This window comes from Marmota flaviventris (genome assembly GCF_047511675.1).
Source record: "Marmota flaviventris isolate mMarFla1 chromosome 5 unlocalized genomic scaffold, mMarFla1.hap1 SUPER_5_unloc_1, whole genome shotgun sequence".
NCBI lineage: Eukaryota > Metazoa > Chordata > Mammalia > Rodentia > Sciuridae > Marmota > Marmota flaviventris.
Window position 1 is genome coordinate 255,731 of NW_027287679.1, and position 27,136 is coordinate 282,866.

At 45.4% G+C, this 27,136-nt stretch overlaps 1 pseudogene; it reads right to left on the reverse strand.

Annotated features, from left to right (window-relative positions):
* Positions 1–14,826: 14,826 nt before the first annotated feature.
* LOC139703615 (PDZ domain-containing protein 8 pseudogene) lies at positions 14,827–18,508 on the reverse strand (annotated as a pseudogene).
* Positions 18,509–27,136: the final 8,628 nt, after the last annotated feature.

Sequence of the window (27,136 nt, forward strand, 5' to 3'; positions counted from 1 at the left end):
CTTATCAAAGTTTGTACAATAATTTGAGAATTAGAGATTACTTGATAGTGATATTATCTCTTGAAAGAAAAAATTTTTATAGTGAAATACATTTCTCAAATATCTGTAACTATAAAAAGCAGAGCATTCGATAAATGCCTGTATAAGGAATATAAATTATGTGTTTTCTGTTGAAAGAAAATTATAAGAAGCAAATACATATATATTAATTTAATAAATAGACATATATGTTAAATATTCTATGAATTAAGGACTACAGATTATTCAAATAACTGAGAAAATATTCATTAAGAATAAAATCATAGCTTATAATTATGTAAACCTTATGAAGCCATGTTTTTTTTTTTTTTTTTTTTTTTTTTTTTAATATTTGGATCCATTTTAGCTTGCTTTTAACTAGAGGTACACTCTTAACTCTATGTGACATCACAAAATTTCTGTGCACATATCTGTTCATATTCTGTATTTACATAGTTAGAGAACAAGAAGAATAAGGTCAAACCATCATGAGTGGTTTTTGAGAAAAACTATCTCAGATTGCCCATCTTTTATTATCTCCTGAAGACCAAAGGTATTCTTATAATCCTTAAATAAAACACAAGCAAACATATACATCACTCATAAATGTAACGTTATCTTTGCAATTTCTCTTAATAATACAGCTATAAAGAATTTCTAAAGGAACCAGTCAAAGGACAAAAATCAGATTATTTAACTTTGAGTACACATTAGGATTAGGGCAGCAATGTAGAAGTCTGTGAACCATATTTTGTCTGAAAAGGAAATCTTTTTTTAGTGCAAAGGTATTAAATAGGATTGGAGAATAGCATATTCAGTGAAATAATTCAGCCTCAGAGAGTCAAAGTGTGTGTTCTCTCTCCTGTGGAAGCTAGAGAGGAAAATGTAAAACAAAACAAAACAAAAGGGATCTCATAGAAATAGAAGGGATACCAGTAGACTAGAGGAAGGCAATTAGGGAGAGGGAAGAAGGGAGGGTAAAGGGTGGTACTGGGGAAAGAAATGAAGCAAATCATAATATGTGTATGTACAAACATGTCACAGTGAATCCCAACATTGTGTATTATTATAATGCACCAATAAAAAATGTCTCCACAAGCAAACCAATCAAAAACAGAAAACAAAAATCAAAGTCTGGAAAAAGATATTAGAGTCCGTTTCCTTGGTGCTGGGAGGGATTTTACCATATCATAATGACTTCTGTGTATCTCTTCTCTTTCCTTATTCGGTCCTTTAACATGTAAAAGAATGACTCAACTTGATCAAAGTCCACTTGCATGACACTTTACTTTCATTTCCAGTATTCAGTGATGTTGTAAGTTGGTTTTCTGTTTAGCAATTGTTTATGGAGAGGGATGTAGGTACTGCATCTCAGGACTGTGCTCTGTGACAGTCCCACAGGCACTGGGACCTTCCAGCTAGGATGCAGTTCTTCTGTGTGGGCAGCTGGACATGCTTGCTCTCCCTCCTTCTTCCCTGGCCAGGTGCAGGTGAGTGAGAAGGAGGAAGACTGCTTTCCTTTACACTGGAGACTTGTTGAGAGGACATCTTATTCCATACTACAATTCCAGGCCTCAGTTATTTCTTGTTTTTGACAACTAAAGATCTTAGGGCTATTCTCAAGTTTCTGTCTTTAATTCTATTTTGGGACGTACTTTTTCTTTTCTATTTTATCTTTGACTTATGTTCACACAACATGCAAAATATCTGGTTGACAGCCATCAATTTCTAGAAAATACTTGACCTCCAATTTCCAGAACGATAAAATAATATAATTTATAAAAAGATGATTATAACGTATAAATAATAAAAAATTGATATTTTAGATTTTTTTCCAGTCTTTCACTTTCTGTGCATATTCATTTTTAAAGTGAGTTTCTTATAGCCAGCAAATGTTGGTCTTGTTTTTATAGCCATTCAGTCATTATCTTTTAGTTGGAGCATTTAGTCTACTTAAATTCAAGGTTAGTTTTTAAAAATAATGTGTTATGCCTGCACTTTTAAAATCATCTTCTTCTTCTCCTTCTTCTCCTTCTTCTTCTCCTCCTCCTCCTCCTCCTCCTCCTCCTCCTCCTCCTCCTCCTCCTCCTCCTCCTCCTCCTTCTTCTTCTTCTTCTTCTTCTTCTTCTTCTTCTTCTTCTTCTTTTGCAAATATTCTTTGTTTTTCCTTCTCATTCATCTCTGGGATTTGAGGTTTTACTATATTGGTAACTTTACTGTTTCAATGGGGTTTATTTTGTTGAGGTTGGATCTTTGTTCTACTTCTCTTCTGTGTACCTAACTGTCTAGGGATTTTTATATTTCACATGCTTTCACTATGTTTATCATCTTTCTTTCATTTTCGTTTGTAGGAGATTTTTAGGCATGGTTTGTTAGCTATGTGGTTTTCACATGGGCAAGAGAAAGAAGGGATCAGACCAAAGCAAGATCAAAATCCAGATGGCAAACCCTAAATCCTTTAGGCATCCAGGGCACATGGGGGCAGTGTGTGGAGTCCAAAGGGCTTGGCAAGCTGTGTGACCTTGCCAGTTGTATCCCACATGATCACTGTATTGGGCTGATTCTTTTTATTGCCTGGTGCTTTTATTGACTAACATCCCAAATTCCTGGCATCTCCAACTTCCTGTGGTCAACATAACAACTTTGGTGTCCCTCCTTATTCTCACCAGTTAACACATTAACCCTTCAGGGAAGCTGAGACTGTCCCACCCAGCCTGGCTTATTGGTCTCCCTTTTAAATCTCAGTGGAAACCCCCATGATCCCATAGATTTTGCATTCTCCATTCCTCCAGAACCAGCACCCCATAAACGATGCCAAGAACTGCTGCCAGCTCAAGCATTAGCTGGACCCACTGGGACTATGGCTGCAGTGACTTCTGAATTCCTAGTTAGTTGAGCATGCTGACATGAATCCTGGGGAAAGCGGTTTCCTAGATGGTCCTTTTGGAACAGGGTATTCCTGCCTCTTTTCTCAAAGCAGTCTTTCAAGTGAGTTTGTTCTTTGACATCATTGAGTTTGTGTTGTGTGTTGTCTGTACAATTCTTGATACCCTGGAGACATCTTTCCAAGTGTCCCTATGAGAAGCACTTGTATTTTTTTTATAGACACTGATCTCTTCAGCAATCACATCCTCCTTGGTCACAAACTTAAACATGTTCCCTTTCTGCCCCAATTGAAAGTTTTTCAAATCTTTCTGCTCTGCCTTTGGCTCCCAGAATTGAACCTGGCTAAAAACTGCCAACAATACCCTGTCATTGCCTTAGTGCTGTGAGCTGTAAATTCTCTCTCCTGGATCAATGATTCCATCATATTTAAACTCAACCTCACACATAGTCTCTGAGCATGGGTAAAATTTAGACAGGTTATTTTCTGGAATGTAACAGATGTGACTGCTAATCCAATTCCCCACAGCGTGCTCATTCCCAGACATGAATTGGTGTGAACATACTTTATATACAGAGATATGAAAAAATTGTTCTCTATGTGTGTAATAAGAATTTAAATGCATTCTGCAGTCATGTATTTAAAAAATAAAGTCAATTAAAAATAAACATAGATATGTACATTAAAAAAAAGCCTAATGAATGAAGTCTTTATTGTCCATATGCCTATTGGCATTTCAATCTTCCGAGCTCCTATCAGAAGAGTCCTTCATTAAGTTCCACTTTCAACATTATAGGACTTCTATAGAAACTTTCAACCTTTTCCAAACTTCTTCCAACAACCAATTTCAAAGGATTTTGGACTATGTGTTGAGGTATAGTCACAGCAATAACTCCCTTCTCAGTACCTATTTTCTGAGTTCATTTTTTAATTTATTTACTGTTTTTCTGAGTTAGTTCATTTTTTAATTTATTTGCTGTTATAAGATGCCTGAGAAAATCAACTTATGAGAAGGAAGATTTTTTTTTTGACTCATGGTTTCAGAGGTTTCAGTTCATGGTCAGCCAGTTCCATTGAATGGGCTGGTGGTGAGGCAGAGACCCACAGCAGAGAGGGCATTAATTGCTACTCAATTAATGGCAGCAAGAAAGCAGAGTGAGAGCAAGAGGCTGAAGACAGGATAGAACCACTCCCTTCAACTAGGTGCCAGCTCCTATAGTTTCTGTTACCTCCCTATAGCACCACCATCTTGGGACCAAGTCTTTAATACATGAGCTTTTGGGTGCCATTGGGGATTCAAATTTTAACAAGCACCACAACAGATGCTACAGGTGTAAAATTCTTCAGCTCATGTGATTATCCAAGTGTGAAATTCCCTGCCTGACCTCATTGGATGGATTATCATCAAAATACAGGTGCACTAAAAATGTTCTATAAAATTAGCTTCAGGCTATGTGCCACACTCTATGCAAAGGCTCTATTATTTTTCTTGATCACTTTCAGGGCAGTTCCTTGTGATTGGACCAAGCTCACCCATCATTGTCATGGTGGGAGAAGAGGCCATGTTTTCCTGTCACCTCAGCCCTTCCATGGATGCTCAGAACATGGAGGTGACATGGCACCATACAAACAAATCAGGCCTGGTACATAACTATAGGAATTCCCAGGACAAGGACCAGCAGCACCCAGAGAACCAAGGGAGGGCAGAGATCCTGAGGGAGAACATCACCAGGGGTCAAGTGGCCCTGAGGATCCGCAACATCCATCCTGCAGATGAAGGCGACTACAGATGTTTCTTTTTAAGCTCCACCTACCACAATGAAGCACATTTCAAAGTGTTGGTCACAGGTGAACTTCTCTGGAATGAAAACTCTTTATATTCTGTATAACGTTAACTCTGTTTTTTTGTTCTGCCTATACTTTGCTAGGATAAATACTGGGTTTAGTGGACAGTGGAGGTTTAGTCTAGGCAAATCCTATGACGGAATTTCAAGAGTGTTAAAGAGGAAGAAAACATCTGACCAGTCTATTCCAATGGTCTCAGGCTGTAAGAGAAATATAGTCGCAACCCTTTTCTTTGTCAACATAATTAAGAAGAGGAGAAAGGAGAGAATCTAGTATATCTCATTCTTTCATTCACCTTCCTTCCTTCCTTCCTCTCCTCTTCCTCCTCCTCCTCCTCCTCCTCCTCCTCCTCCTCCTCCTCCTCCTCCTTCTTCTTCTCTCTCTCTCTCTCTCTCTCTCTCTCTCTCTCTCTCTCTCTCTCCTTTCCTTTCCTTTCTTCTCCCTCTCTTTTTTCTTTCCTTTCTTCTAGGGATTGAACCCAGGCTCTCAATCATGCTGGGCACATGGGCACATTTTCTGTCACTGAGCTCCATCCCAGCCATGATATTTCCGAGGAGTCCCAGAAGCACATCTTAGTCTAAGATATCACTCTAGTTTCTAAAATCCAGAAGGAGATGGAAGGAGACAGGAAAGATCAGATGCACCGACCATCAGGAATTGCTCTTCCCCAGTCCAACATGGTTGTTTCCATCTTCCTATGACACTCTTGTCTGCTTGGATCCCTGCACTGAGCTCGTGTCAGATCCCAGCTCTGCCCAGACACTGCGCCCACAGCACTGCCAGTTCTGCCAGGGTGAGCAGGTGTGGAGGGGTCCAGGCTTCAGGCTCACACTGAGTTTGAACAGCTTTGCCCCTGCTCTTGTCATGGGACCTTGTGACAATCTCAGGCAATAAGTTTCTCCATTGCTATCCTCACAATTGGCCTTCAGAGAGGACTACCCAGTCTGTCACAGGGAGCCCAAGAGGAGGAGATCTCTTCCTGCAGTGTGCCTTGACAGGCCATGTCCTTGCCCTATATTCAGTGACAGTTTTGGACAGGCCATGAGCACCCCTGAACTCACGCTTGCACAGTGAAAGGTGGGTACTTATTGATTCTTCCCAAATTAAAGAAGACTAGGAGAAAGAATTACTGACCAGTTGAAAACAGATTTTTCTGCTAAATTTTCTCCTAACTTGACAACTTTATGCACATATATCCTGAAAACATTTCCAGGGTGAAGACATCCAAACTCAAGGTGTCATCCTCCTGTAATCCAACAGAGAGGCCTGTGCCTTCCAACTTCCAGACACTTCCTGCACTGTGACCACGCCATTCTAAGATCTGCTTCCATCTCGCCATGCCATCTTGGCTCTGTGCGAATGTCCCACCTTTCCAATACGACCTATGTAGACTCATTTTTAGGAATTACATCTAAAACGGCACTATTTCCACTCACAGCAACCTTCACAGGCACTGGGTTTAGGACTTGAACATATCCTCTGAGGAACATGATTCAGCCCACAAAAGTGATTGTTTAATACCAGTAAATTTACTTTAGTTTTTGTTAGACACTGTGATGGTTTGGATAAGTTAGTGTTAGTACACACTAAGCTGCAAAACACTATGCACAAGTGACAGCTGCTTGTCATCCCAAATCTTGGGAGGAGGGACAAAGGCAGGAGGAGTGGGTCTCACTGTGTGTGTCCACCTCCGTTTACTCCTGATCCTCAGCCTTCCCCCAGTACAGCCTTCATCTTCACATTGGGAGATGAGTCACTGCTGCTCTTGCACCCCTGTCCTTGAAGAGAGAGAGAGTGAGGGAAGGATGAGCCAGTTCCTATGGCAACGTGATGACCAAGACACACAGATGATGTCCAGGGACAGCACTCTGGCCAGCCTCTAGGACACTCCCAACAGCAAGGGCACTGAGACAGGCAGCCCCCCTCTGAGCAGGTATATCCATTGATGCAGTTCAGAGGGGGAAGCTACTAATCAGGGGGGGTGCATAGACATCTTTCAAGGTTCCTTTGCCACAGTGGCTAGTGTCTGCCATATTGGCCCAAGGCCATACGAAGTTCAATCTGAGGTAGTTGTATAGGAGAAGGGTGATAGAAATTATGTGGACAACTTGCAACTGACATCTGAAGCCACCAGCTCATGTGTGTCCACTGGCTGCAAATAGACTAATGGGTTTTACTAACTACATGTAGTTCTCAAAGGGGAACAACGGAAAGAAACACAGCAGGAAGGGACCTGGTAGGAACTGAAGTACTCTAGTAAAGGCCAAATTGCGGTCTTAATCTGTTCCTCCTCCAAACCCTTTGTGTGACTTTACCCCATTGTCACAAAAACAAAACACACAAACAAAACACAGAGTTGAGGTTCACAGAGGTTAACGAGCAATCGCAGTTTCACTGGTCCATGTGAAACAGCTGGACATTTCTGGAACAGTGTGCTCTCTCTGCCTCCTTCCCTCTCCAGGCACGGGCATGGCTCCTCGTGTTCACGTGGAACCTGACACAGCCTGGGGCATCAGGCTGACCTGCACATCCACGGGGTGGTACCCCGAGCCCCAGGTGCAGTGGAAGGGCAGGCAGGGACTGCACTTCACACAAGACTATGAGACAGTGAGAATGGAAGAGCCTGGCACGTTTCAGGTGCAGGCATCCATCACAGTGGACGAGAGGTCAACAGGAAACTTGTCCTGTGTTGTAAGGAACCCACTCCTCGGCGAGCAGAAGGAAGCACATGTGTCTCTGGCAGGTGAGTTCCCTCCACAGTCCACGCTGTCCTTGCAGCTGATCAGGTGTGACGAGCAAAGACCTGGGCAGTCACCTGGGCCAGGTTCTGGTCCATTCCTCTGTGACTTCCATGTGAGGAGTCTTAGTGAAAACATATCTCATCCTCAGCTCCCATTTATTGGCAAAGAAATGATTTTACTTATGAAAATGAATTTACGGATATGCAAAAGCCTTCAAAGCCCATGCAACATGGGAGAGAATCTCCCAGATTCTCCTCAAGATGTTCTTTAACTATTGCCCAGGAGAAAATCATTCAGAACACTTTAACATTTTGTTCTGCCACCGACTAATTAATGTGAATCCTGGCAGTGCTACCCACCATCTCTGGGATCTTGGACGGGTACTGACCTTCCCTGCCAGTTCCCAAAGGAGAAATAGGGCTCCTGATGGTGTGCGCGCCATGAGAAGGCTGAGGAGTGACTGATGGAACTCACCTGGGCAGCACAGAGCCAGAGTGGGCATTCCACAAGAGTTGGTCCCGACTACTCTCCTGCGGCTCTCTGTCCCTCTGCCCAGTCAGGGCATGACAGTGACTCAGGTCCACAGGCTCTTCCTCTCGTCTGCCTTCTCATGACCTCCGTTTCAACTCTGCACTTCCTTCCTTTCTCTGTCCCGCCCCGACCACAGGGTACCCCACACTCCTGTCCTCTGGGAGCCTTCACCAAGCTTCCCCACTGGTCCTTCAAGTCCCAGCGCAGGGACCTGTCCTCCAGGAATCCACTCCAGCCCCTGTGCATTGCAGTCCCCCTGTTGACTCTTACACCATGGTGGACTGCATCCCACTGGCTGAGGTAGTGTGGCACCCAGGGGGACTTGTGTCTTAATTCTCCTGTCCCCATCACTTCCCAAGGGCTCAGCTCAGGTGTGGCACTGCCTGTTCACTGATGAAGGCTCCTAAGAATCCCATCAACTAAAATGCCCTTTCTCGGGTGCTTCAGTTCAAGCACCCACATTTGTTTGACATAATGGAAGAAAATTCCAGGTTCAAAAGGAGAATGTGACAAAAGCATATATCAGAGCAGTAGAGTTGTATTTTCTGGTGTTTTTTTTTTTTTTAATTGCAATTTCAGTAAAGCAAAATTAAAGAAGGAAAAATTAACCAAGTCTCCCAGTTAGAGTTTCATAGTGAAGAAAGCAGCTGAGGCAGCTCACTGTGAGCGGGAAGTGAGAGAGGCAAACTCACCAACGCTCAGGTAATCATACTAGAGCTCTCTTCAAAAAAAATGGAAGATGAAAATTTAAAAAGTGTCTTCAGATAATAGTAAAAATGCTTCTATATGGAACTTAAAATCATTGATAATAACTAAAAGTCATTGATTGATTAGATCGAAAGCATCTTATTGACATGAGTGCAATTCCTGAGTGAGGAGGTCTTCAGGACCACTTTTCAGGGAAGGTTATTGCACAGACAGGTGTGGATGGCCCGGCCAGGGCTGCTTATTTAAAGGACCAGTGGTCATTCCTCTCAGAAGGATTCCTGGGCATGTAAGGGTTTTGTCTCTGGGACTTGGTCCATGCGACCTATTGGATTTACCCTCTGAAAGGATCAAACTTCCTCATTTGCCCTCAGAGGAGCTCCCCCTACCCCTCAGCAACATGTTGTTGGGCTCACTCATGTGCATACATGTGTGAAAACAACCAGGTAAAGAAGACTTGGCCACATCAGGGCTTGCGAGGAAGGAGAAAGGAGATCCACATGGAAGGAGAAAACTGTGTTCTATTAGTAACATTTTATTATAAAATAATTACATGTCACAAATATAATCGTAAGCACTATTAAATCTAGATGATACCCTGTGTTGATTTATCATAACATGTTGGACATGTCTCAACATCTTCATAATCCCTTACGTGACCTCTGGTCTCTGCCCCATGCTGTGAAGGAGGAACACCTTCAGGATTCCTGATTCCCTGGAGTGGAGCAGAGGGCAGGGGTGCTCAGAGTCTCTGAGCTCCTCCTGTCTGGAGAAGGCTCCTGGAGAGTCACCCCACAGCCAGGTCCCCTGCTGTCCAGCTGGACTCCAGTCTGATGATTGTGTGTTTCAGGTGCCTTGTTTCCCAAGGACTGGTCCTGGACGATGGGGCTGTGTGTGTTCCTGGTCCTCCTGGAAGTCAGCCTGGTGGTCACCTGTGCTCTGCTGATGCGGGCCAGAAGAGCCAAAAGTAACAGGGAAGTGCGTGGGGAGGGGTGGCTCAGGTTCCTGGGAAGCAGAGGGCACTAGTCACCACAAGTCAGGAGTGGACTGTGGGTCCCCTGCATCACTGAGAACTGGCAGGAAACGCCGTAAAAAGGAAGAGTTAGTCCATCATCACCTTATCGCCTCGCATAGTTACCAGAACATGAAGTTTGGGGGTCAACATCAGCTCTTTCATAAAAACAGCATATATGCTTAGAACTTTTGTGGTCTACCCTTAAATTGGTAGATTTGGAGACCAGTTTATTTATTGAGGTATTCATTAGTGTGCCCAGGGATGATGAAATGCTCTGTGCATGTCCTGGGATGGAAACCCTGGCTTATCACAGTCATATACCCTCCTGAAATGGCAATGGGAGGGCCCTACTGCTGCTTTCTGTGTGTCCTGGGGACTCATGGAAGACTGCGGTTGACAATGAGCACCAAGACTACCAGTGACCACTGTCACCCAGGGCCTGGCCTGCCTGAGGCACCACCCCTCTCCAGGGTAGCTTCTCTCCAAGCAGAGCCACTCACTAGGGTCACCTGTTCTGCTGCCTCTAACTTCTGAGTGTTTCTTGGGAGTTACTTGGAGCACAGCTGAAGCCAGCCATTCCCAGCGGCTCCTGGAGGGTTGGTCTGTGATTCTGTCCAGTCCTTTTCTCAGTTGGCTGGATTAGTGTTTGCGAGTCCTGCCTGTTGAGGGTGACTCCCCTGCCAGCAGGACTTAGGAAGGGCCAGGGGGCTAATCCAAGGGAGCAAAGCCAGGGAGGGAAGAGGCGCCCTCCTGAGAAGTTGCTTGCTGCTGACTGGGGGGGGGTGGTTGTCAGCATCCCAGATGCCCCAGAATTACCAGGCAGCCTCCTCTGCCCATGGGTCACAGGAAACTTTGTGAAAACAGGGCTTTTTGTCTGTTTGTTTGTTGTTTATATGGGAACTTTCCTTGTGTCAAGGCATATTTGGGTTTCTGGCTGTTAGGAAACAGCAAAAATGGGAATATACAAAGCCAAGACTGGAAGTGCATAGAACAACAGAAAAAATGGACTAATCATTTAGAATATTTGTCCAATTAATATAATATAAATTAGCCAATCTAATATAATCACACGCCACCCACTCAGAAGATTCAGTGCAAACAAGTCTCACTGATGGGTCTGTTTGTGTCTGTTGCAGGTTTGCTCAAGGAGCAGCACGGTGAGTGGGTCCAGCTGCTAGGCAGAGAGCCTTGTGCTCCATGTAGGGACAGGGCCACAGTGCAGGGCACCCTGCAGGGACCCTCAGGAGGCTGAGTGCCTGGAGAGGCTGCTTGGGTCTTGATCATGCATCTGAGGATTAATATTCAGTGGGAGATGGTGGAAGAGGGTCCTATGCCTTCAAGGTGTCCCCAGGCTACTGCAGTATAGGTGACTCACAACCACCCCCACACATCCAACAAGCCACATTGGGCTCCCTCAGGATGCAGCGCTGCTCACGCTGTTGGAGGGGCTTGGGGGGGGGTCCCTGCCTCTGACCTCTGAATCACAGTGTGGACTCACAGTTTGGAAGAATTGGCCTCCTATTTCTCTGCCAGTGACCCTGCCTTAAAGCTCTTGGCTCTCACATGTCAAGTAGGTAATTTTCAGTTCATTTTGATCACAGTCTACACTGCTGTGGGGAAATGAACCACAGAAGTTTTGGACATTTAATCTTTTAATGTCTACTTTGGGGTTTGAAAGTGAACTCCAGCAACAATATGAGAAGTCATTCATGTGTTTTCCCTCATGCAAAGATTGATAATAATATAAAAGATCAGGCAATTTTGAAGGAGAGAGGAAAGGAAAAGATTCTGAGTCTCTTTTTTTTTTTTTTCTTTTTTATTGGTGCATCACAGTGATACACAATAATGGGGATTGTTGTTACTTTTTCATACATGCACAGAGTTTCTCTTGTTTAACTAGTCGATGCCACTCTTCCTGAATGTTGTTGGATCATTATCTCCACAATATACCAAATTTTGATTACACAGAGAAGTATGTGTAATCAAAGTGCCAAATGCTGCAGTAAACTCATAAAAATACAGGAAAGGAACATGGTGCATCATTTAAAATTCAGAACACAGCCAGGTGTGGTGGCACATGCCTGTAATCCCAGTGACTGGGGAGGCTGAGGCAGTTTTGCAGTTTTGAGGCCAGCCTCAGCAACTTAGAGAGACACTAAGCAATTTAGTGAGTCCCTGTCTCGAAATAAAAAATAAAGAATGCTGGAGAAATGGCTCAATGATGAAGCATCCCTGAGTTCAATCCTCAGTACCAAAAAATGAAAACTAAAAATAGGATTTGGAGCTGAGCCTTGGCCGCCACCCAGAGCTCCACTAAAACTGGCCTGTAGTGTGTTGCTCTGCTCCTGGGCCTGTGGCCGCCTTCCTAGCAACAGGGAGGAGAGCAGGTGCAGATGCTCGGGCAGCGCCTCCCTCTTCCTGGCCTTTGCAGGTTTCTTTCTGGCCCAGCTGGACCCTCAACCTTGTGGGGCTGGTGTTTGTGTTGTCATCAGGCTGATCCATGAAAAGCATTCAGGGACGACTCTGCAAAGCCTAGGGTTTCTTCTTGCAGCAGTCGGGGAAGGCTGGTCTCCTTAGACCCCTGCCTCAGCCTGCGAGCCCTGGCCCTGTCCATGTCTCCACTGCGCACACCCTGCAGAGAGCCAGGCTGAACTCTGCTCCACGCTGAGATCTGCACAATAACCAAATGGGACTTACTTAGACTTAGACCAGGTGGAGTGGTACTGCTGCCGTGGGCTAGTCCAGCTGCTCTGGAGTCACTGGTAACCACCAGGCTCAGCCCACAACAGATCCCTGCCTCCTGACGTGTTCCTCAGACTCCCGAAGTAGTCACCTTACCAGCAGAAAAGGATGCTTCAGGCCCACAGACTGGGAGGGGTCAGTCCACACTTGGGCAGCTGCCTTTGTGTTGGCCTGTGGCAAAGCAGCACCTCATGGCAAGACTGCCCACCTGGTGGCCATGTGACGGAGGAGGGGAGGGGCCTGTCCCATATTCCCCATTGAGGCACACCCCAGGGGGCCTGAGGACCTCACTGGGCCCACCTCTTAAGGACCCACCACCACATGCCACATTGCGCCAGGCTGGCAACAAAGGCTCTACACGTGGGCTTTAGGGACACTAGGATCAATCCCAGCACCTATCTCCCGGGTGGGCCCTCATCCCCATCTAAGACGACTGGCTAGTTCTTTACTGAGACACCTTGGAAGATATTAGGCAGAAAAGCTTCCTGGGTAATTTCTCCTGACTGATTTTGAAAGTTGTGCGTTTATTTTTGCATATTATTTATCATTTTTTGTTTTTGTTTTTGTTTTATAGAGTTGTTGAAAAAACAAAGAGGTGAGTGGTGTTTGCTTTCATTTTGGCGAAAAATGTCATAGAAAAATATATTTGATCTACTAAAAACTATATTCATGATTGATTTCCATAGAATAAACTATCAATATTCTAAACTAGTCTTTATATAATTACTTATCAGCTAAAATTCATATTTGGTAGTATAATCATTTATACACTGTACAAACTTTTTCCATTTTAAATTAGTTACAGTGAGACACATTTGTTCTAACTTTTATCAGGTTTGAAAATATGTTTTTATTTTCAAAGTTCTTATTAATTTTAATGTTTTTTGTTTTATTGTTTTATTTTCATGAATAAATGATAATTGTGTATACTTATGAGTTTTTGTTCTACCATTTCTTCTGTTTATAAACTAACTCCAGAATTTGATTAATTTTCACACTTCTTTTCTTCTAACTCTTCATTGCTATTAATCATAACTGGTGTTGTATTATGTGACAAGCTGTCAACCCACATACACAGACAGCATTTGACTTCTCCAAGGGTCTCTCGTTTCTTGGCAGAACATGTTGACTTGTACTAAGAACATGTCTTGTACTAAGACACTTGTACTAAGACATGCATAACGTTGACAGTTTCTCTGTATTCAGGGACTTTTTTTTCTTTTAAAGGGGAAAAATACATATATTTATTTTGTAGGCATATAATAGGCCCAAACTATTAAGGTATACAAACAGAGGTCAAGTTTACACATTTTCCCTCAGATGTGTTACTGGCATCAATAAGTGGACCAGTATCAGAGAAGATCTTCATTTTCAGAGAACTGGTTCCAATTCCTATGTATATGGTCTATTTTTTTTTTCTTTCTAAAAAAAAGAATGACAGTCTGCACTACAGAAATATTCAGAATGATCACTATTCCTTTAAGCCTGTAAAATAGATGAAGCAATAAATACACTTTGCATAACTCCTCTCCTTCACAATATATATTCCTACATGAGAATGTTTTTAAAACAAAACCAATTATCAATAGTCATTTAACAACAGTCCTCTGAAACTTTAAATATCCTTGTACATGCTTTATTTCCTATGGGAGAACTGAAGATAAAAAAAAAAAATCATGAATGCTTAGGACTTCCATTTAAAAGGAAAGAATTGAAATTTTGAAAAATATTGAAAAAATATTTCAAAACCCTACTGGCTACTAATTTTCAGTAATCTTGTTATCTTCTACAAAATTCTTGACCAACTGTATTCTATTATTCCCTATTTTGTTTATCAATGCAAGCCCTTCAGATTCATCACTGTGTATCTACTATACTTCAGCTGCACACAAGCTTTAGACAAAAATCTCAGAAGCATAGATAGCAAGCAATATATGTAAAAAATAATTTTACTAAATCAGCATAACAGACTAAAACTGCAGCATCTGCTTCCATGTTATATTTGGCAAAAACAAAAGAAAAAGCCCCCCAAAGCCCCAAAGTAACAAAAATCTCAAGCAAGTAGAAATGACAAACTTCAAAACAAAAAACAAAACAAAAAGATTCAAAACCTGTTCCCTCAAAGATTGCTGTTGTCAATTTGGGCATGCAGCAAAACTGTTGTTATAACCGTGATGGAAATGAAAATATTAAGAGTCTGGACAATATCCTATTTAACACTAATTCAAAAACTAAGTTGAAGGAAAAATAACACAGTGAGACACCACACATACATAAATGTGACAAATTAGCTTACATAATTAGAAAAAGTTAAAAATAAATTAGTAAAAATAAATTCCCAGTATAAACCCCAAAAAAGCATAGCTATAAATGCAACCCAAAACAACCAATTAATGAGCTGGTCATATTTTTACTGGAAAACAAACTCATTCCTGTTCTTTCTTATACAAGTAAATAACTGGAGCAGCAGGCTGAGGTGCATTATAAGAGAACTGAAACATGGCTGTATCCATGGTACTTTAGATGCATCTTTTCCCCAGTCATTTGAAAGCTGACACAGCCTGTTGGTTACACAGACTCGGATGGACCAAATAGGTCATCTGAGATACTGCTGAATGGCTGCGAGTCTATCAGTTGGCTTATTTCACTATCAAGGTCTTCTTCTGTATCTTCTGTGTACTTGCTTATTTTTTTGGAGTGCTGGTTTAATGATAGACTTTCTAAAGTTTCAATATCTTCAATGCCTGCCCTATAGTGGATCATAAGAAGTGTGAGAGCTTGTAGTCTTTCACCCGATTTAGCCAAAGCAGCTGAAAGAAGTGATTTTTTCCTTGTATCAGTTGTCTCTTTTTCTTCTCTAACAAGGGAATTATTGTGTTCCAACTCCTGATCAATCTCATTCTGTAGTTTATCCAGCATAAACTCCAGCTTCTGGATTCTCTCCTCTGTAGGCAAGCCCCTGTACAGATCACGGCCGATTTCTTTAACTGCAATAAAAACACTGTCATCCAGCCCACCTTCTTTTCTCACTAACTTTATTCCTGTGCTGCTTCCTCGTTTGGAAGGACTGTTTGGACCACAGACCTCTGTGTCACTGCCTTCATTGTCTGACGTGTTGGGTGTGTGTTTTGGTGAAGGTTCTACGAGATCGGTTCCTGGTTCAGAAAGGCGAGTTTTAGAGACTTGACGTAAATTTAGCAAACGAGAGCTTGTATTAATAATGTGCCTTGTCAAACCTGTCGTTTTATTAACTGACTTGTTAGCTTCGGCATCAACACGAGGAGCCAGGCCCAAGAGGGGTTCCTGTCCTTCTAGCCTAAGGTTTTTCAGGGTTCGGTCTATTCGTCTCTCAGTTGCTCCACAAAGAGGAGTCTCAGCTAGACACTTTTCTTGACATTTTTTATGGCAAACATAAGCACAGAACATACACTGGGAAGCTGCTTTTGTCCAAACTTTTTTTTTACAGTAATCACACCAAGTTGGGTTTTGGAACTGAGTATCCTGGAAACTATGTTTACTTTCTGATGAACCCATCTGTCCAACAAAGTGCTCCTCTTTAGGCAGGATAGAAACTTCTTCAACCAAATGGAGTTCTTTTTCTTTCTCTAAATTAGTAACTACATGGTGGTCTGGTTCTCCTTCCTTCAAATATTTGAAGTGAATAGTAATGTCACCATAGCAAAATTTGTCATTGAAGCCCTTTTGCATACTCAGATTCCTTAAAGCAGTTCTAGTGACCATGGCCTTAGGTGCAGGAGCTTCCAGTCTGAATTTTGAAAGGTATTCCATGTTTGATGTAGCTAAGCATCCTAAAGCCACCTCTTCAAGTTTTAAACTAATGTGCCCCAAACAGATGAGACCTCCCAACTTGAAAGGATCCCTGCACCACAGTGCAACATTCAGGTATCTGTGGCAGGCTTCTATATCAAACAAACAGGATGCTCTGGTTTTTGTCCACTTTCCTAGCTTATTCCGATAAAGAATTTCTGATGACTCCCACATTTGATGGTCATCCGAACTGTCTTTAGTAGGGCAAGAACCTTCTGAAGTAAAATCTTTAGTCATTTCTTGCTTTGCTATAAACTGCTTAGATGTAGTCACATCTTCTATGTGATCCACATTTTTTGCTTGCTTCTCAGATTTATCTGCAGGAGGAGGAGGAAGAAGCACCTTCTCTGGCTTTTCAACAAAGAATGTCTGGTTCAGCCTGATTTGGGGTGTCAGCAGAAGGCAAAGGAACTTTTAATTGTGGTCGTGGTGGCACAGGTGGTTTGAAAGTGGATCCTTGGGTGGGTTTTGACACTTGTGCTGGGTCTAGTACCTCAGAAGTTTTTAGGGCTGGCGGTTTATTTCCTTCTTTGGCTGGAATTTTTGGTGGTAGTGGGTGACTTCCTGTAACTAATTTACGGTTTAAAACTGGGGATATAGCGCCAAGAGGTTTAATAGAAAGTGTTGTTGGAGTACGTTTGGGACTATGACTTAATGACTGTGCCTCATCTTTGAACTCGTTTTGTACTCTGACATCACTTGCCAAATCTTCAAATTCAGAATCAAGGTCTCTATTTTCAGCATCCACTGCAAGTCCTGCAGCTTCCTCTTCATAACTTGGTTGGCATGAGCTTGACAAAAAGTTTTCTTCCAACTGGCCAAAATTATCTTGCAGAACAGTACCTTGATTGCTCTGGCCAACAGGCCTTTCATAGTACACCAAGACTCGGTCACCAGCCTGCTTGATAAGCTTCAACACCTGTAGTGTCGATGTAATTTTTACACCTCCAATAGCAATGAGTCGATCTCCCCGCTGAAGATCTGCAATTGCAGCAGGTGAGTTTGGGGCCACAGTTTCAATTATGACATGCCCAGCATATCCATCAGTTGACTGAACAAGACGAAGTGTAAGTCCAACGCTTTGTAAATTCCCTTTTATTAATTCAACCGTCTTAATAGAACTCCTTTGTTTTTCTTCCCAAACACCACTGCTCAACTCAAGTGTGCAATGAATATTTGCTTCTCTATCATAGGATCCAAAAATGAGTAATCTGCTACATTCTAACAACGTAACTTTAAGACGTCCTTCAGCAAGTGCTCACTGGTGTATATGGATATACTCTTCATCTTCTTCAGATTCTTGCAAGGTCTGATATGGAAAAAACGGCTTGAACCTGATCTTGTAATTCGGCAGCGTGTGTTTGCGCTTGATGATTTTCTTGAGCTGGTTGACGATGATGGAGGTGAGTTGGGGCATGGGCCGCCCTTCAAACTGGGAGCGCACCTCGAAGTCGATCAGCGGGTCCTCCAAGAAGGAGAAGAACCAGTGGGTGAAGGGCACGCGGGTGAGGACGAAGCGCAACCTCCCCACCACTCGGGACAGTTTGACGAACAGGTAGGCGGACTTGCCAAAGACCAGGTCCACGTCGATGGCCAGGTGGAAGCCCCCGCTGTACTCCACCTCCGCCTCGAAGGCCAGCTCCTCCGGGCAGGAGGCGGGCAGCGCCTCCCCCTCGGGGCCATGGGGCTCCCCGGTGGCCGACGCTACCACGGGCCGCACGAGCCGGATGGTCTTGATGAAGGGCACCGTCTCGCCCAGGAACACGTCCCGCAGGCTCAGCCCCTCCAGCAGGCGCCCTGCCGTCTTGGTCTGCAGCAGCTCCTCAAACTCCACCTTGATCTTCTTGGTGACCCAGCGGCGAGTCAGCGCGGTGTCCCGCAGCTCCCGGAACAGGAACAGGATGGTGGCGTTGAGAAAGTAGCAGGTCTCCCGCGTCGGCGGGGCGGGGTCTCGGAGGCCGGGGTCGCACCGCCCTCGGGCGCCCCGCTGGAGGGCTCCTCAGCCCCGCCGCAGCCATAGAGGTACTCCCGCAGGGGCAGGCCCGGCACCGGCTTGGTGTAGCGGAAGCCGTCGCCTGCGCTGGCCGCCTCGTCCGGCGGCGGCTCTGGCTGTCTGCGGTACAGCAGCAGGAACTGGGTGAGCAGCGTGAGGAAGGAGCCCAGCACGGCCGACGGCAGGATCCTGAGCAGCAGCCCCATCCCGCCGCCGCCGCCCGGGCCGCCGGGCCCCCTACTCCCGCGCCCACAGCGCCGCTTTCTTCACGCCACCGCCCCCGCTGCCTCCATCTTGAGGGCATGGGGCGGCGGGGTCGGGGCGAGCGGCTCCCTGGGCCTCGTCCGGGACTTGGGCCCGCGCGCTGCGGCGCCTGAGCCTGCAGCGGCCCGCGCCTCCTCAGATTCTCCGGGGGCGGCCGGTGAGACCGCGGCGGCGGCGGCGGCGGGGCGAGGGCGGGAGGAGGCGGGGACGGCGCCTCCCCCAAGCCCGACTTTTTTTTCTTTGCACTCGCCTTTGTTTTGCTTGGGTTTTGATGTCTCAACCTTGTTCTTCCAGGGGGTGTTTGTCTAGTGAGCCAGTGCCCTCCAGGACTTTGCACTTGCTACTTGTCCTCTTTCCCAGGAGATGCCCTTTTGTGGTCATTTCCAAGTGCACTCTGCTCCCCCATAATGCTGGCCCTTTCTAGCTAAGGGAGGGGTCTGAGTGTCCTCCAGGCCCTGAGCTGTGTGGACACTGGACTTCCACTGCATGCAGCTCTGCACCTGTGGAAGGTGGGACCCCTCTCCTCTTCCTGTGAGTCCCAGTGATCACCCTGCTTAGGGTGCCTGGTGCACAGCCCTCAGCAGAAGGAAGAGTGGCCTTCTCTGCAGCGTGTGCTGTGTTTGCTTTTATTTGCTCTTTATTTTTCAGAACATCAAGGAGACTTGAGCTCTTTTAAATTTCTTGGTCCAGGGCTAACCTGTCTTACAACATCTGAACTTAACAGAACTTCAGGGTTCATGATCATTCCTTTATGTTCACTGATCTCCTATTGACCTGCACTTCATGCCACTGGCTGGGGTAGATTATCTGAGAATAGGAACCTAGGACCCTTTCTAACATAGCATTGTTTTTGTGTGTTTTGTTGCTTTGTACAGAGAAAACAGAAGACGAGAATGGTAAGTGACAGCTCCATTTAACTCATAAATTGTGGAATATTAGAATATACCACACTTGATGTTCTTTTATTATAGCAAGAAAGCCTTATGTGCAGACACACCAAATGACCTAAAATAGTATTTTAAGACAACCACAATATCTTTCTTCCATATTTCAAAAAATACATATAAGTATGTGTAGGATGATGAAAGTTGTTAGGTATAGACGGATAAAGGGGGATAGCACATGAACTGAAGCAAGGTGTGGCGGAGCCCGTGACAGGTGCAGACCAGAAGTGGCCAAGGGATCCTGCTGCAGAGACCCAGGGCAGGCTGTGAGGAGGACAGGTGAGCCTGGTGAGCTCACTGCAGAGACCTTGGGCAGCCTGTGAGGAGGACAGGTGAGCCTGGTGATCTCACTGCAGAGACCCAGGACAGGCTGTCAGGAGGACAGGTGAGCCAGGTGATCTGACTGCAGAGACCCAGGGCAGGCTGTGAGGAGGACAGGTGAGCTAGGTGACCTGCTGGCCAGGTGATCTCACTGCAGAGACCCAGGACAGGCTGTGAGAAATACTGTTGAGCCAGGTGATCTGGCTGCAGAAACCCAGGGAAGGGTGTGAGGAGGACAGGTGAGCCAGGTGATCTGACCGTAGAGACCGAGGGCAGGCTGTAAGGAGGGTAGTGGTTGGAAACAGCACCTGCTGGCCACGTGTAAAGGTGCTCAAGGAATGGAATTTTGAACATTGGCTTTGAAAATGAGCAAATCATTGACGTTCTCACGTGCAAGTGTTATCACAAGTAGATATTGAATACTAAACATATTTTTTCTTGTTGGTAGAGAACAAGTTAGATGTTGAACAGCTACAATCTTAAAGAAAAAAGAAGGAACCCAATTAGGGACATGCTCTCATCTAAATAAATAGCTCTAGAGAGTCAAGAAATAATAATGTAGCTTTGGTGTTTCATCTTCAAAATCTCAATACATTCATTTTTATTATTTTTAGAAATCTAATAGTTTGGTATTTAGTAATGAAAACAGTTCCAGTACAAGAGAGAATTTCTGTGTGAGCCGAGTTTTCTTTTTTTAACTTCAACTCCTTATTCATTCACTCACTCTTTCATTTACTCTCACTCAGAGCGAGAGAAGTAAGTGATAGTTTGGCTCTTGTTTTCTTTTTAGATGAATAATGGGATCAGAATATACTTTAAATTATGTCTCCATATCTAATAAGTTCCAAGACTGTGCAGATGCTTAGCCTCCCGGGGTACAGTTTCCACCTGTCACGTGGCTATAATAATGTCAGCTGTGACCTAGGGTCATTCTCAGTGTTGGACATGTGCCTCAAAACACCTCCACAGAGTTCCAGACACTGTGGTTGCTATGGCCAGCCTCAGTGGTGTGGTGCTGAGCTGGGAGAAGAGGTTCTTGTCCTGGGCAGTATCTGGACCCTGGGAACCAAAATGAACCTACTGAGTTTCCTGTGAAAAGAGCAGAGCCGCCCCGTTCAGACTGTCATGAGACCACAAGGCACCATCAGCCTGGTGGCCTCTTCCCACCTTCCTGCTCTAGGTACACTGACCCAGCCAGAACCTGAAATAGTCATAAAATATTATATTTGGCTACCACAAATGTCATATGACCAAAGCCTTAACTTATCATGTAGACTAATAAAAGCATCATCTGATATTAAAGTTACAGTATCAGTATTGTCTGCCAATTCTCTTTTCTTATTTTATTTTCAGCTAAATTAGAAGAAGAATGTGGTAAGTCTTATTCGGCATTTTATGTCTCACTGGCTCATTGTGTTTAGGAAGGTATCTCCACAGGTAAGCCATGAACGTGACAATCTCACATTTACCCAGGAAATTGGCTGATCTGATGAACCCGGATGAACTGTGCTTCTGCCCTCAGTGGCCGATTCACAGTTCTGGGGACATCACAGTTTCAGGGAAGAGTAGCTCGAGGCGCAGCATCCCTTCACTAGAGCCCCTGGGGCAAGACATTTTCCCTTCAGTCGATGCCCTGCCCAAACAGAGAGCTGGCCTCTCCCTAGGTACCCACCCCATGGACATAAGAGGGAAGAGGCTGCCCACAAGGTCCCCATCCCATTGAGGAAGGAGGCTGCCCACCAGTTCCCACCCTACGGATGGCAGATACTGCCCACCAGGCCACCACCCCATGGAGGGAGGAGGCTGTCCACCCGGCTTGTGCCATGCTCAGCTTTCCCAGAGCTGTGCTTCCCGTGTCCTCCAGCCCTTGAGGGCACTTCTGCATTACAAAGAGCACAGGACATTCCTGAGGGCTCACACACAGTGTTTCTCATCTTGGACTTGAGGAGAAATTAAGATTAAATGATCTTGGCCTGGATGTTTTCCCAGCACACCTCACTCTGGCTGCAAAGTCCTGTTCAGGTTTTTCTCTTTTTTACTAAGAGAAGGTATCTGTCAAATGAAGTTCATCACATGTGCCTAAGCCCCATGTCCCCCTGGTGCAACATACGCCTCAGGCCCCCAGTCCAGAAACAACTCCACATCCATTTACATTTCCAGTCTGTCTGCTCAACTGATCTGAGCAGAAATGAATTAATATCTGGTTTAAATAAGGAAAATATTTTAATGGATTTTGCCAACAATGCAAAGAACCAGATCTTCTGCTATCACAAAACAAGAAACCTGACCACTAAAGAAGCAAAGCATTTAACTTTAGTGCTTAACTGTAGTTGGACCACAGAACAGCTGGGTTGTAGCTCCGTGGTACAGCTCTTGCCTGACATGCACAAGGCCCTGGCTTTGATCCCCAGCACTGAAAAACAGAAAGATAAAAAAAATCAAGCAAAGATATTGCTAAAGAAGTAGTAGAAGGGATGAGTCAGGAGAGGTAGACAGCACTCAGGGCATGAAATCCTCACATTTTTCCCCTGGATGGTGAACAAAAGGAAGAATTCTGAATAAAGAGAGACTGAATCTGCTGAAATCACAGGAATTCCATTTCCACCATTGGGGTGATGATCATGGAAAATACATAACAATTTTGGGGAGAGTGTGGAGACAGGGTGCTCCCCCCACTGCTGGATTGGCCATTGTGAAGACACCATGGAGATTCCAATAGGTAAGAGGGGGTCTAGTGTGTGACTATGCTGTCCCTCCTCTGTGTCTGTACCCTAAGGAGGTGACATCACCACCTCCTAAGGCTATCCCATGATTCAAAACAGCCAGGATATGGTGACTATTTGGGTGTCCATTAGCAGAGGATGTGACCATTCCCCTTGTGCTGGCACATATGCGCAGTGAGATATTCAGCCTTGAAAGAGGAGAATCTGATGCTCATGATCCAGGTGGACCGCAGTACCGGGGGACTTTAGGCTGAATGGAGTAGACAGAAGGAAAGTGCTGCCTGGTCTCATTTCTATGTGGAATCTAAAGCAGAGACATCAACTACACAGATAGAGAACCAAACAGGTTTTGAGGATCAGGGAGAAGAGAGGAGGCGGGGGATGTTTGTAAAAGGAAAAAGAAGCAGGTGAGCAGAGCCCACACGTCTAGAGATGTGGCCTGCAGTGAGGGAGCTCCGGCTGGTAAAATCAAACTGCTAGCAATGTTCACCAAACGGCTTGATTTCAGCTATTGCTCTCACAAGTGACTGCGATATGTCTGCTGATTTGCTTCACCACAGCAACTCTTTAATTGTCTATATGTATTTCATAGCATCACATTGTAAACCTAAAATACAGAAAATGGAACTTTTTAGAAAAATCAAAATGCAGACTCTTGGGTATATAATACACTGTCACAAGCAAGAGAGGACATCAGAAGACCAGAGGAGTATCCTCCACAGAGATGAGGGAGACAGGCAGGAGGTGAGGTGTTGGGATGGGATGCCAGCCTCTGAGACCCAGGACCAGGCAGGCCAGGAGGCCCCAGGCAACCAAGTGAGGGCCAGGGAGGCCAGGAGAGGAGCCGCTGGGTCTCCCTCCTGCTGCACAACCAGATGTTGTGTCCACAGAGATGGTGAAGAGATCCCTCATGGAGTGCAATTCATTAATCTCTGGATACATTTACACCCACACATTTTAACGTGGTTGTGTCAGGGTGATGGCTACCTCATGGGATTGTCTTAACTTTCTGTCTAATTCTTTGATGAAATAAGCACTTGTTGCTTTAGCAATACTACCCCGTATTTATAATTAATCAAGAAGTAAAACCTGTGCAGAAGTGCTGGAGAGGCCGCCTCTGTTCCCCCGGGCACCCGCCTCTGGCATGAAGTTACAGCTGGCACCTTGCAGGTCAGTTTCCCTGTACCTGGACACATGGTCACCCTCATCCCAGTGACCCTAGTACAGGAAATCGCTCTCAATCTAATGCAGAGACTCAGGAAAACATGCTAGTTGGGCAGGAAACTTTTGGAATCAACTCAGGGATCCATGACTAGAAACAGAACCAAGGCAGCTGTCACTGAAGGCTGATAAGAGAAGGCCTCGCTACGTAGGCTTCAGGAGCAGGTGGTGAGGTGGGGTGCAGCCAGAGACCCCGCACATGGTGGGCTTTCAGTCTTTGGGCCTCACACTCCAGAGCTCTCACCTGATGTCCACCAACATCCTCCAAGACCCAGAGAGCCATGACCTAGGATTAAACATCTGGGAATTTCAGAAATTCATACTTTTTTACCTCTTTCTTTTTTAGGTAGAGTCAAAAAAGAACTCGGTAAGTTGTGTTTCTCTGGTGGGTTGAATTCAGAACGAGCCGGCATCCCTCATGACATTGACCTTGCTCTGTTATTTCTTGCAGCACATAGAAAACGCCTTGCGGAAGCTGGTAAGTAAGACCAGTGACCTCACTGCTGACCTGCTGTACCCCCACCCTGCCCAGTGGCTCAACTAACTGTGCATGTCTCTATCTCATTTTAGAACTAAAGAAGATTCAAAGATTTGCAGGTAAATATGATGGGGGAAAAATGTGTGGCAAGGATGACTTTTGCCTTGCCATCTAACCTCTCTGAATTACCTCAGAAGATAAAAAGATTTTGCTCAAATAATCCATAAGACACATTTCAACTCTCAAATAACTTGATTCTGGAAATATGAACTTGATGGTAAGTAACCAAATTACTGTCTGGGAAAGATCAATTTAGGAAACTGCCTTAAACAAATGCACCAGGTGTGCCCAGCAGAGTTGTGGTGGGACCTCCTCATTCTGAAACGCAGCTTCTAAATCTGGGCAAGAAAAAGTCCTCACTGTCCTGATCCCACCCACACCACCACCGCGGATCCTCCAGAGCCAGAGATGATTGATGCAGTGGGGATTTGGTCGCTGTCCCCTCTGCTCTCAAAGCCTCCGCCTGTCACGTCCACACCCCCTCTGCCACATCCTCATGTGCCATTTCCTCCTGTCTGCAAACAAACACACGCAGGAGATTCACCCACGATCTCTCCTGACGCAACACCTTGGTGCCTCCTGTCACATTTCCTTTCCTTTACAGTAACACTTCCCTGAATAGTTGTGAATACACGCTCTCTCCATTTTCCACTCTCTGATTTCTCTCCCTCTTATCCAGAAAAAGGCCAAGATCCCGAGCATGATCTCTCTTCCAGAGGCAAGGGCCAGTGTCCTGCTCTTTGGGCTTTCTCCTGGCATTGTCCCTCTGAAACATCCCTATTCTCCTGCTTTGCTTTGCCTACACCCCTGCCAGGCATAATAGTCCTGGGGCAGACATGGCAGAGGCACTCTGAGGTTGCTTAAGACCGGTCCCAAGGTGAGAGCAGTGTCCAGTCTCAGCCCTGCCCTTGCACCTGAGGGTAACCCTGCAAATCCCTTTCAGGTTGGGGTCTCTGGAGATGTCATCTCCCAGGAGGAGATTTGGGGATGGAAGACACCACGGGCAAGTGTGTACTGCTGGGGTCTGTGTTGTCTCTTTGGATCTCTAAAGGACCCTCCGAGGCCATGCGCTTGGCCCTTTCACACAGGCACACTGCTCTCTGAGTTGCCTGACAGTTAATGGGTACACTTTCTTCCCCTACAGCAGACATAACACTGGATGCAGCCACCGCTCACCCTTACCTGGCCGTGACAGATGATGGGAAATGTGTGACATATGTGCCCGAGAGGCAGGACGTTCCCGACAACCCTGAGCGATTTGACACACTGGTGGGTGTGCTGGGTTGGAACCGCTTCTCTGGTGGAGATCACTACTGGGAGGTGGGAGTGGCAGGCAAAAGCATGTGGGCCGTCGGGCTGTGCTTGGAGTCCGTCAGGCGGAAGGGCCAGTATACCAAGGCCTGTCCTGAAACCGGCTTCTGGATTCTTCGCCTGCAGAACGGCGAGTGCTCAGCTTTTGCCACACCCCGCACAGTGGTTACCCGAGAACCCCTCTCACTGCTGGGGGTTTTTCTGGAGTATGAAAAAGGGTTGATCTCTTTCTACAATGTCACCGAGTTTGTCATTCTCTTCACCTTCAAGAGCAACTTCAAAAGCGAGCCACTGAGGCCTTATTTCTACCCTGGGACTGTCAGTGCCGAAAAGACGAATGGCCTTAGCATCCTGAAGGTGTGAGCGGTTACCTGCAGGTCCCCACAGCACAACTACACCAGGCCACAGCGGCCAGCCACAGGGACCACGGTGGTGCACAGGCATGCCCCTCCTGGATTCTGAAGAGCAGGGTGCTGGCAGTGTCCTGCATGCTCATTCTCAGCTTTGTGGGAGACTAGGGGCAATCTTCATTGATCCTCTTGGTCCCCAGGCCCTCCTGAGCCCCTTTCCTGTGATTTCTTTGGGCTTTAATAAATAACAAGTTCTCCACTTCTTCCTGGATTTGAGTTTGAAGTTCTGAAAATAGTTGGCAGATTCCTTAGCAGAATCAGTGCTGTGCACTTCTCATCACACAACACACAGACTGGAAGGTGTTTCTCTGTCACTGAGGATAAGCTGTGGACTTTTCAACACCACATGCTAATGACTTTGATTGCCATCACCACACCAGAATCAGTATCTTGAACATGACAACACATTTAATATTACCGAGTAAAACCGAGTACTGTCAACAACAGACTAACCCTTTGCAGGTGGCCTGCGGTGCTGTAGGTGGTCTCCCCTGTGGGGCTGTAGGTGGTCTCCCCTGTGGGGCTGTAGGTGGTCTCCCCATTTGCAGGTGGCCTGAGCTGTTGTAGGTGGTCTCCCTGTTTGCGGGTGGCCTGTGGTGCTGTATGTGGTCTCCCCTGCACTGCTGTAGGTGGTCTCCCCATTTGCAGGCTGCCTGTGGTTCTGTCGGTGGTATCCCCTCAGATCCTCTGTCACATGGCTCTGAACTGTGTGTCCCAAATGCAGCCGATGCCCCTCTGCCTGGTCCATGCTGTGAAGCATGTGTCACCGCACATACACAGCACTGCACAGTCTGGCTGATTAAAGGTAAAGAACATGAGGCTGTAAAGGAAACTAAACTCACATCTCTGGTACAGTGGCTTTGGGAAAATGCCATTTCTTTACAACTGTGATCAGCAGTGTCACTCTGAGAGACATCCTCTACAGGACTGAGTGTACAGGTGTCTAGTGTCTTGCACATGAGTGTTTATAGGAACTTTATAAAGAATAATGAAAAACGGAAATCAACCTAAGTGTGGTTTATGAGAACACAACTTCAAGGAGAAAAATGCATACATAGACCATGTGTGTTTATATAGTGGATGGTGTTGGACAGCTAAAAAG